At 43.1% G+C, this 11643-nt stretch overlaps 1 pseudogene across 1 annotated transcript; it reads left to right on the top strand.

The window, feature by feature from the left end:
- Positions 1-1542: 1542 nt before the first annotated feature.
- On the top strand, positions 1543-11316 carry LOC306647141 (max-interacting protein 1-like; annotated as a pseudogene). The gene is made up of 2 exons: positions 1543-1550; positions 10739-11316. The product of its transcript is annotated as a max-interacting protein 1-like (transcript).
- The last annotated feature ends 327 nt before the right edge of the window (positions 11317-11643 follow it).

Below are 11643 nucleotides of genomic sequence, written 5' to 3' on the forward strand. Positions count from 1 at the left end.
TCTCACATTACATCCTAACATGCTATTGGCCTGCAAGAATTCTCGGCATTTGGTTCCTCCCAGCCCGGGAGATTCCAATATCTGGGAGAAGCCACGCCCTTTTTCTCTTTCACCCCTTCTTTTCTCCCTGAGCAGACCGCAAAAATAAAGTCCCTTGTGTGAGACCTCATGTCTGCGGAGCATTTTTCTGGGAGCTATGGGCGAGCCACAACTGCCCCTAACATCTGGTGATGCATTTTTGCATTTTTTATTTTATTTTTCCTAACACTAAGTACAAATAGGACATTAGATGTAAGTCAACTTGAGAAACTGAAAGGTGAAGAGAATAAGGCAGACTAGCTGGAAATCTCAGAACCAAGGAAGGACATGGCAGGGAGTCCTCTGGGCTTTCTTTATGCCTCATACATCCTGATGTGGGACCAAAAAAATCCCAAAACACCAACAGATACACACAAAAAAGGGGTGAGGAGCCAAGAAAAGGCAGCTGTCTCCAGTCAAAGAACCAGGAAAAGGACAACCTGGTGAGACAGAAAGCTTGTAGACAAAAACTGCCCTGCTCTAGTTAAATACCCTAAAATACTGTGTCCCCACCAGCTGCACTCATGCCTGGATAAGCAGAGTGGGGACCCAGACTTGGAGCTTCCTGCAGCTGCTAGGAAGCTTCCTCTTCACCCCCACTGTCTATGGTGTTCGTTGAGACCACCTAGGATCCTGGACTTTCACGCCCGCCCGCCTTCCCCGCTGTGGTGGGGTCAGAGGTGCCTACTGCAGTCGGGACTTGCACCCTGTCTGGTGACGATGAGGCCACTCACCCTACGGTGTTAGTGAAGGTCACATGGGGAGCAATAATGAGGCACTTCTATCCCGTCTAGCCAAGGAGGTAGCTATGAATGACGAATGGAAGCCAGAACCTCACACTCGCCCAACAGTAAGGAACAGCTTCCCTTCCTAGGTGGTGACAAAGTCCAAGCAGGGAACCTTGGTTGACCTTGACCTGTAGTGATGAGCAGCAGCACCTTCCAGTACTGGTGTTAAAGGAAGTCAGCTGACACAGAAGGTGTTGTGGATCTGGAATGTCCCCCAAAGACTCACGTGTTGAAGGCTTGGTTCCCAATGCAGCCACGTCCAGAGGTGGGATTTTGGGGTAGAGATTGGATCACGAGGGCTCTGACCTCATCAGTGGATAAATTCACTGAGGGATTCGTAATGTGAATGGACCATTAGGAGGTGGTTCAAAGTTTGGGAGGTGAGAGCTAGCAGAAAGGAGGGGATTCTTGGGGGCATTCTCTTGGGGACGGTATCTTGTCCCCAGCTCCTTTCTCTCTTTGCTTCCGTCTTGCCATGAAGTGAGCAGCTTCCTTCTGCCTAAGGTTTTGCCTCACGTCTGGGGGACTCATCTGACCATGGACTGAGACCTCTGAAACCATGAACCAAGATAAACCTTTCCTCCCTTACGGAAACATATGGTCACAGCAGTGAGAATCTGACTCACACAGAAGGCATAAATAAGATCCCTGCAGGCAGCCCCTGCGAGGATGACGCATGAAGCCGTAAGTTGCAGTGGAGACCACCCAGATTAGGAGAAGCCAGTAACATGGAACATCTGCCAAGGAAAGCTGCTGGCTGCAGACAGAGACAGCCAAGCGGGAGGCCATGAGCACTGCAACTGGCTGGGCCATAGGAGCAGAGCTCTCTCAAGCCCTTTGGAGACAGCACCTTGCTGCCAAGGGCCCCAGAGGCTAGACATGGAGCTCCAGGACTTGTTTGCCTGGCTGGCTTTTGTTGTTGCTTAGGTTGCATCCCTTCTTTCTATACCTCTATTTCTCCCTTTTGGAATGGGAATGTGCCACAGTAGATTGAAATATATGATTTGCTTTTGATTTTCATAGGGGCTTACAGTCAAGAATTTGCCTTAAGTCTCAGAAGAAACTTTGGACCTGGACTTTTGAGCAATGCTGAAATTGTTAAGACCTTGGAGATTCTTGGAGATGGACTAAATGCATTTTGCACTATGAGATGGACATGAACTTTTGGGGGTCAGGGGGCAGAAGTTATGGTTTAGCTATGAGGTGCCCACTAATAAGCTTATGTGGTAAATAATGCAGGAATGTTCAGAGGTCAAATGATTATGAGAGCTGGTCTCTAATATATAGGTCTTTGACCCATTTTACTTCAATCTTTCTCTACAGTGTGAGGACATTCACATTCTCCTATATGTGACTATTCCCTTGTCCCAACACTATTCATTGAAAAAGATTATTGTTTTCCTATTTTGAAGAATCTTCACACCCTTACCAAAAATTGCTTAACCATAGATAAATGGGTTTACTTCTGGACTCTCAATTCTGTTTCACTGACCTGTGTCTGTCCTTGGGTCAATACCACATTGTCCTAATTATTGCTATTTTGTAGTGATTTTGAGATTAGACCATGTGAGTCCTCCAATGCCTTTTCTTTCAAGATTATCTTGGCTATTTGGCTGTCCCTTGAGTTTCCATAGAAAATTTAGGACTCACTTGTCAATTTCTACAAAGAAGCCCACTGGGATTCTAATAGTGACTGTATTGAATCTATAGATCAATTTACAGATTATTGCTATTCTAACTATATTAAGTCCTCTGATCTACAAACATGAGCTCTTTTCATTTCTTTAACTTTGTTCAACAATATTTTGAAGTTTCCACTGTATAAATTTTGTACGTCTTTTGTGAACTTCATTCCTAAGTGTTTGATTCTTATTGATGTATTATAAATGAAGCTGTTTTCCTAATTTCACTTGTGGATTGTTCACTGCAAGCACATAGAAATACAATTGATTTTTATATATTGACCACATATCCTACTACCTTGCTGAACTCATTCACTAGTTCTAATAGTCTTTTAGTTTTTTTTTTTTTAATTTCGTACATACTGCACAAGATCATGTCATCTGTGAAGACAGTTTTGTTTCTTCCTTGGTATTCTGAATGCCTTTCCTTCCTTCCTTCCTTCCTTCCTTCCTTCCTTCCTTCCTTCCTTCCTTCCTTCCTTTCTTTCTTTCTTTCTTTCTTTCTTTCTTTCTTTCTTTCTTTCTTTTTGTTTCAGCAGATCCCTCTGGGTACATTGTGGAAAACACACCAACTCAGGGTAAACGTGGAATAAGAGTCAGGTAAAAAAGGATTTTAGGAGCTGGGGGTATAGCTCAGTTGGTAGAGTGTTTGCCTTAGAAGCACAAGGTCTTGGGTTTAATCCCCAACACTGCAAAAAAAAAGAGGGACTGTAGAACTTGGACCAGGTTGGTAACTAAAGAAGGGTCACAAGGCTTAGGGTATTTACTTCTTCTATGTCTCACTAGCCATCTTGGTGATTTTTTTTTTTTTTTAACCTCAACCAACAATAAAGCCAGCACCAAGTTTTGTAAAACTCTCCACTGCTAAAATCCTTAGGAAGCAGTTCTACATGAAGGAAGTAATACCAGACTGGAGGCGAGAGAAGCCCAACGCTGCATGACCTGCCTGCAAGAACAGATCCTATGAGGCAGGTCTGGCCTATTTTTATGAGCGAGAAAAGAGAAGTACTCATTGTCAGGGCTCAGAAATGCTGCAACTCTCAGCAACTCTCTAAAGATAATCAGAGTTCTGCACCCAGACGGGAGGGGCCCTCAAAGCTCTGAGCACACGGACAATTCAAGCCTCTCCAGGGAGCAACCGTTCCTGGGGCTGCCAGGTCCCTCACCTCGGGGAAAGGAGCTCAGCCAGCCTCCCTCAGGGACTTGCTTCTCCCTGAAGGTAGCAACCCTGGGAAACCCCTCACCAGCGCCCCTCACCCAAAACCTCCAATCCACATATGCTGTCTCCCTCCTGATGAGCAGCACCCTAAAGTTCTTGTCTGGGCTGAGCCTAGGGTGAGTCAAGAAGGTGCCTAGGGCAACTGCATGACCCTGAGAGTGAGGGTCTCCCTAAATTCTGCATCTTTGGTGCCCCACTCACCTTACCCTACTGTCAGCCTGGTTCTAATCCCAGCTTTGTCGCCGACAGACCATCCATATAGGGACAAATCGATTGTTCCCTTTGGGTCTCAGCTTGCTCATGTGAGATACTGCAATGGTAGATTTAGATCAGTGCTCCCCAATAACTAGTCCATGAACCCAAAACAATCCTTAATTTTCAGATTCACAAAACCTTTACCAAATGCCCTCACTTCACATCAATTAGCCAATAATAACCACTCTAAGAGAACTTCATGTATTACTCTAGAAGGTAGCAGATGTGTTCAGGATCCTCCACATGTCTCACCCCTTCTTAGAGAAACTGCCATGTTATCTACAGACCTGTAGGGGCTGCCCCAGCTGCTACCATAACTTTGCTCCCTGCCCTGGCCAGAAGTGAATGGACCAGAGGTAGAGTCCAGAGCTGAGATCAAACAATCTATAGTCTGAGAAAAGCAGATTATCTTTCTCAATGTTTGGGCATTGCAAAGACTTGAGTTGGTGGCCACAGAGGTCCATGTTAAGCAGAGAAAGCTAGTCAAAGATGTGGAGCCAGGGAGACAGTAATGGGTGAGTCCTGTTATCCAGGAGAGATGAGAAACTACTTGGCTCTTGAGAGGTGTCTCAGTTCCTGGCTTCACTGTCCTGGTGTCAACATAAAGTGTGGACTGCCCTTGCATTCTTGAATTGTATCCTTATACAAATCAGAGCCAAGGGAGTTATAGCTAAAGCAGAGAAAAAGAACACTATTCAAGAACATAACTGATTGTTGTACTTGGGAAAAGATCGAGATTTCTGCCTCATGCCATAAAGAAAAGATTCAAAAAGGATTTTAAAACAAGGGTTTTTTTCTTGTCATTTGGTTTAGTTTGGTTTGGTTTGGTACCTGGGACTGAACCTAGGGTACTGAACCACTGAGCCACATCCCCACCCCTTTTTTTTTATTTTTTATCTAAAGACAGGGTCTCACTGAGTTGCTCAGTACCTCACTAAGTTGCTGAGCTTGACTTTGAATTTACAATCCTCCCGTCTCAGCCTCCCAAGCTGCTAGGATTAAAATAAGATTTTAAAAAGAAAGTTAAGTATATATTTTCCTTCCTTTCCACTTCCTGAAAAATTTGCCTTCCTCCTATTTCTCTCTTTCTTTCCTTTTCCTTCCTCTCCTCCCCTTCTCTTGGAGATGGTGGTAGCTACAAAGATAGCAACAGAGGGGTTAGACAGTCATGGAGGTGACAAACACTGTAGGGAAATTCCTTACAGCCCAGAAGACTGAGTACATAAATAACCACACTGAAGATAATGAGACAGTTTTCTCATGGACCAAGAAGGGAGTAAGGGATTTAAGTATAAGGAAAGAAGAAAGCCTGGAAATAATCCTGAGGAATAGGATTGGAAATACAGTTCTGTGCAAATATTAAACATAAAAATAGATAGATACATAAATAGTTATATGTAAGACACACACATATGCACAAAGACACATGCATATATGCCCTACCACTGGTATACCGAGAAGGCCCAGAATCAATGGAACCACAGAAACAATGCCTCACCAAGTACCCAGATTCTAGTTTCCAAACATGGTTCTCCACTGTAGGACTTCTTGGAGAAATAGTTAACTCCAGGACTGGACAAGGATTTTACAAGATAAGGCTGGAACACTGTCTTGTGACAGAAAGTAAAAGAATTGCTTCAAGAACAACGAGGACAGATCTAAAGGAATCAGGAGTCAATTTTAAGCATGATCTCGCTGGACAAATCTGGACTGATTTGCAAATAAATAATTACAATAATGGATTTAATCCAATGTGAATAAAATAGAACAAAATGCTTATTAACTACAAGTGGGAAAACAATGAGTTAACGTGAAGAAACCAGGAAGACACCCAAGTGACCCATGGCCAGTGGAGGGACAAGTACCTGTCATGTGCCTCCCCCTGTGATGCGGGAGAAGGGGGCATCCTTCCTTCTGCATTTTCCTCCCAGGAACATGTGTCCAAGTTTGTCCTTTCGATGGAACATCGATGGAACCAGACTGCCTGAAAAGCCTGCAGCTAGAACTATTGGAGTCACAAAAGACCAGGATTGATGAAGGAACTGTCCAAATTGTGGTAGACAGAGACTTGACTCTAAAGTGTCAAGTGTGATCCTGGACCACACAGGAAAGACACATGGTTGGGACAGTTGGTAACATCTGAATATAGTCTTTGGGTCAGATGTTGGTGTTCTTACTAGTGCATATATGAGGAGGAAGGAGGAGGGAGTGGCTAGATCAGGAATTCAGTTTGGGGCTTGCTAAGTATGAGAGTCTATTTAACATCAAAGGGGACGTTAAATAGGCAGTTGAATACATGAGTCCTGAGATCAGGGAGTTAGGAATATATATGTGAGGAATTACATATATAATTACATATATATTTAGGAAAATATATATATTTGTATATATATATTCTTTAAAAGGAAATTCAGGAAGTATAAATAAAGAAAGGGGTGCAGCTCAGTGGAAGTGCACTGGTTTAGGGTGTGATCCCCAATGCCACAAAAAGAAAGAGAAGGAGGAGGGCTGGGGATAAAGCTCAGTTGGTAGAGTGCTTGCCTTGCGAGTATAAGGCCCTGGGTTCAATCCTCAGCACCGCAAAAAAAAAAAAAAAAAGGAGGAGAAGGAGAGGTGTTCCAGGGCTGAGTGGCATTGCATTTGTATTAACTCCACATCATGCACAACCACAGGAGTGGGAACCTAATAGAATCAGTTATACTTTATGTATATACATTCTGCCAAAATGCATCCTACTGTCATGTAAAACTACAAATTAAAAAATAAAATAAAAAATTTTGAAAAGAGCTGAATGGGGCTGGGGAGATAGCTCAGTTGGTAGAGTGCTTACCTGTCAAGCACAAGGCCCTAGGTTCAATTTCCAGCACCATAAAAAAAGAAAGAAAGAAAAGAAAAAGAGCTGAATGGCATAGATTTCAATATTAGGAGGGTGAGCAGTTGAGCGACCATCGGCGATAGAGAAAAGGAGGTGCAGTTAGGTCAGAGATAAAACAGGGACACTGGGCGCCCAGTGAAGATAGGAGCCTCAGGGAAGGAGGAGTGGTTCCTGTGTCCAATGAAAATGGACCTCTGATCCAGTTACAAGGAGGTCGGTCTTCCTTGATCTTGACGAGATTTGTTTTGGTAGAACAGTAGGGGCCAGAGATAAGAAATCAGAGACAAAAATATAGACAAATTTCAGGACACGTACCCGCAAAGGGAAGAAGGTGGAAAGGCGGTGGCTGGAGGGGAAGCAGGGAAGTTTTTGCTGTATTTGAAGGCGTGGACAGTGGCAGCCTGTATGCATGCAAATGGAATTGGTGAGCACAGAGGAGGAAAGGATGGCTCAGGAGATGGGGAGAGAGCGGTGAAAACCTTCCTGGCAAGAGGGAATACGATCTGGAGCCTAGGGGAAGGCACAGCCTTCACTGAGAGTGGACGCAAGTACCCATAATTGCAGGAGATACGTGGGAACTGATTGGGATTGGGTAAATCGGGTGGAAGGAGCTCATGAAAATTTTCTTCTAAAGGAAGTAGGAATTGAGGTAATTAGCTGAGGTGAGATGGGGAGGCTTCTCTGGAGGTCTGAAAAGAGAGCAAAGATATGAATTTGCTGTGTAGAGAAGAGGATCACCCCCTGACTCTGGGCCAATGGAGGGTTTCAGAGGTCGTGGACTGAGAGAAAGGTCAGTCAGCATTTTTGAACTTTCGTTTCCCTGAATTTTGTCTGGGTTTTTATTTTTTCTGTCTGTTCATCTTGATCCTTCTCAATCCTGCTGTTGATTTGGCAGAAATGTCTGGTGGTCTGTGGCCACTGGGTTAACTTCTGTGGGTGACTGAGGACACAGTCCTTAGATGGAAACCCCCCCCCAAGTGGAAAGGAATAGACGGAATGGAAAAAACACCCTAACTAGACACTCGGTGGTCAAGTTTCAAAATGACGAGCATGAAGAGGCAATCTTAAAACTTCTGGCACAAAATAATAAAGGATGACATCAGTAAAAGTCGTCACAAGCTGAGGAAAGAGTACCTGACCGTCATTAGCAACCCTGCAGGTAGAAGATAAAATGCAAGCCTTTGAAGTTCTAGAATTCCAGACTACTGCCATCACTAGTAGAGCAAGATGGTAGAATAAACATGCCTGCCATATATTCAGGATGTATGCCCACCAAATAAAAAAGTAGGGGCTATAGCTCAGGGATAGAGCATTTACCTCGCATATGTGAGGCACTGGGTTTAATTTTCAGCACCACATAAAAATAAATAAATAAAATAAAAGTATTGTGTCCAGTTACAACTAAAAATTTTTTTTAAATAAATAAGAAAAAAAAATAGTCAAGGATAGGAATAGTGAATCCATCTCAGGAAAGTAACAAAGGGAAGTCTAGAATGGAGGTTTACTTTATTATTTTTTAATTAATTTATTTTTGGCACTATGGATTGAACCCAGGGGTGCTTTATCACTGAGCTACATCCCCAGTCTTTTTTATTTTTTACTTTGAGACAGGGTCTTACTAAGTTGCTAAGGTTGGCCTCAAACTAAGGTGATCCTCCTACTTCAGCCTCCCAAGCATATGAGATTACAGATGTGCAGCACCATAACTGGCTTTCTTTTAACTATTTTTAATTGTACACATTGCCTTCTGTATTTATCATGTTCACAACCAACTTCATTTAAATAACTGTTTACTATTTACCTTTCAGATCATCAAAATTTAGAACACTAAATTAGACTTTTTTTCTCCTGTGTGGCTTGAAATGTTGGGAAAATACATAAGCTTAATTCCTTAAAAATCAATCATTAAAGCTATTTGGATAGCAAAAGTATTTAGATTAAACTATTTATAAGTGGTTTCATTGTTCGTCTTTGCTCCTTACATAAAACGCCTCTTTGCTACCTTTTATTTTATTTTATTTTATTTTATTTTATTTTTCATTTGGATGAATCCTTTCAGCCATATTGTGTTTTTCAGAAGACTTTTTGGGTGACATACTCTCCAAGTCCTCATGTAACTGAAAATGTCTTTCTGTGATTTGCACACATTGATAACATGGAATGGGTATAATTTCCAGGGTTACATATTTAGTCTCTCCAATCTCTAAAACAATGATCAGCTGGCTTCTGTCATTTAATGGAAAGAGAATGGGTCGCCCTGGCTGTTCAATAGAATCCGTGCAAGTGTACACACCAGCAACTAAATGTGACTCTCAGTATTGGACACCACAAGCCACACGTTGGGTCTGAACATCACTCTGAACTATAAAATATCTCAACACTGAGTACTCACCTCTGCAGCCTTCGCCCTGGCCACACGCCAATTCTAAAACCCAAGCTAATCTCCAACTACCCTAACCTCGATTTTAAACTGATGCTCCAACTTTAAAACATCAGCATTTGTTTGAGGAGGAGCATGCTCGTGCTGGCGGGCTCTGTTCCAGCCCCCAGGTCCTCCAGGTGGTCCCCTTCTCCCTTCAGGTCTTTGCCCAGTGTCCCCTTCCACAGAGAGTTTAAGTCAAGTGGACTGCCAGAGGGAGCGGACCCCACAAGAGACCCCCCTCATCTCTGACAACAGCTGCAGTTCAGGGAGTTTCCCAAAACCACCCTCAGGTTCGAGAATTTCCTAGAAGGACCCATAGATCTCACTCAAAGCTGTTATATTCATGATTGTGGGAAAGGACACAGAGGAAAATCAGCCAAAGCCAGGTCCAGGAGAGGCCACCAGGAAGCTTCCAGTGTCCTCCCCAGGGAGCCATGGAAGTCACCCATTTTACCTATTTTTTTAATTCTCTCTCTCCCGTAGGACTGTAAACTCCATGAAAGCAGGAATCTTGTCTAACTTTATTCACCGTTGTGTCGCTTGCTGCTGGAAATGTGTTATAGCCACTAGTCATTTGCAGAGAGTGAGCCCTTGATGCTAGCACAAGCTGAGATGCACTGTAAAATGTAAGATACCGCATTCTAAAGGCTTAATACCTAAAAAAAAGTAAAATACTTCGTGGATAAGTTATTATTTTGGTTATACATTAAATGGTATTCTGGACATATTCAATTACATAAAACAGAGTATTAAAATGTACTTTACCTGTTTCCTTTTTATAAACGTTTTTAATGTAGCTACTAGAAAATTTTAAAATACACGTGTCAAATTTAAGGATATATATGTATAGATGGATATCTCAGCACTTATCTAGAAGAGGTGTCAGTAAACTATTTCAGTAAAGGATAAAATGATGAATATTTTAGGCTTTGTGGGCTATTTGGCCTCTGCTCAGTTCTGCCACTATAACAGGAAAGCGCCATAGATAATATTCAAACAGATATGACCGTGTTCCAAAAACATTTTACTTGCAGGAGCTGGAGGTACAGCTCCATGGTAGAGCATTTGCCCACTATATGCTGAGCCCTGAGTTCTATTCCCAGCACCACAAAAGACAAAATAAAATTGCACACAATGTCATTGGAACTAGTAAGGCCTAACTAGCCTAGCCCAAAAGTCATTAAAAATAAAAATTGTGGCAGGGGCGGCAGAGAGCGCGCTGCTGGCCACGTCCAGGCGCAGCGCGGGGCTATTATCCTGGGGCAGCGCCTCCTGTCGGTCAAGGACAAGAGCAGGTTGAGGACGGTCGCCACCCGCGCCTCCCAGGGAACGGGTGCGGTTGATCAACTTGCAACACCTGTTTTTTGCAGCACCAAAAGCGAGAGTGTAAAGAAGGCTAGTCTCAACATTCCCCTCCAGGCCCAGCCCCGCTACAGCATTCAAAGCCCCTCCGAGGTCGAGCCGGGCACAGCAGCACAGCCGCGGGAGCAGCACCACCAGCACTGCCAACAGGGCTACACGACAAGTTGGAAAAGAACCCAGGAGCTCACCTGCGCCTGCGTTCAGAACGCTTAAGAGTTCTGATTCTGCTAGGACCAGATCGCACCAGGCACACAATACTTGGTTTGCTCAACGAAGTCAAAGGACACGTCAAGAAACTTGAAGAAACTGAAAGGAAAAGCCAACACCAGCTTGAAACCTTGGAAGAACAGAGAGTTTTTAAAACGGCGACTGCCAACAGCTGCAGGGTCCTCAAGAGATGGAACAAAAACAGCACTGGATCAACTATGTCTTCAGATCGTTCTGATTTGAAGAAAGAGGAGATTGAAATGGACGTTGAGAGCACAGAGTTCTCCCATGGAAAAGTGGACAGTATAAGTACCATCAATATCAGTGACTTCCATGACCACAGCAGCCTGCAGAGTATTGGGATTGAGTTGACCTTCCACTGTCAAACTTTCCTTCACTTCCTAGAACCCAGCAAAACACAACAGTGAAGGGCAAAATAGTCACTGGGTCAATTCAATACAATCTCTTTTTTTTTTTTTTTTTTTTTAAGAAAAAATATATTATAGGGGCTGGGGATATAGGTCATTTGGTAGAGTGATTGCCTAGCATACACAAGGCCCTGGGTTCAATCCCAGCACCACCAAAAATATATATGTATTTTTTTTGTATATTAAATATTAAAATATATATCTATATTATTATAAAAATAGCTTTTACATCATGGACATCCTAAAACTGTCTCTGGGACCCCCAGTGTTGTTGTGGCTCAGATATTGACATCCATTGTTTCAGACTTAAATCATTTTTTTTCCTCC

Source organism: Sciurus vulgaris, assembly GCF_902686455.1.
Source record: "Sciurus vulgaris genome assembly, chromosome: 16".
Taxonomy (NCBI): Eukaryota; Metazoa; Chordata; class Mammalia; order Rodentia; family Sciuridae; genus Sciurus; species Sciurus vulgaris.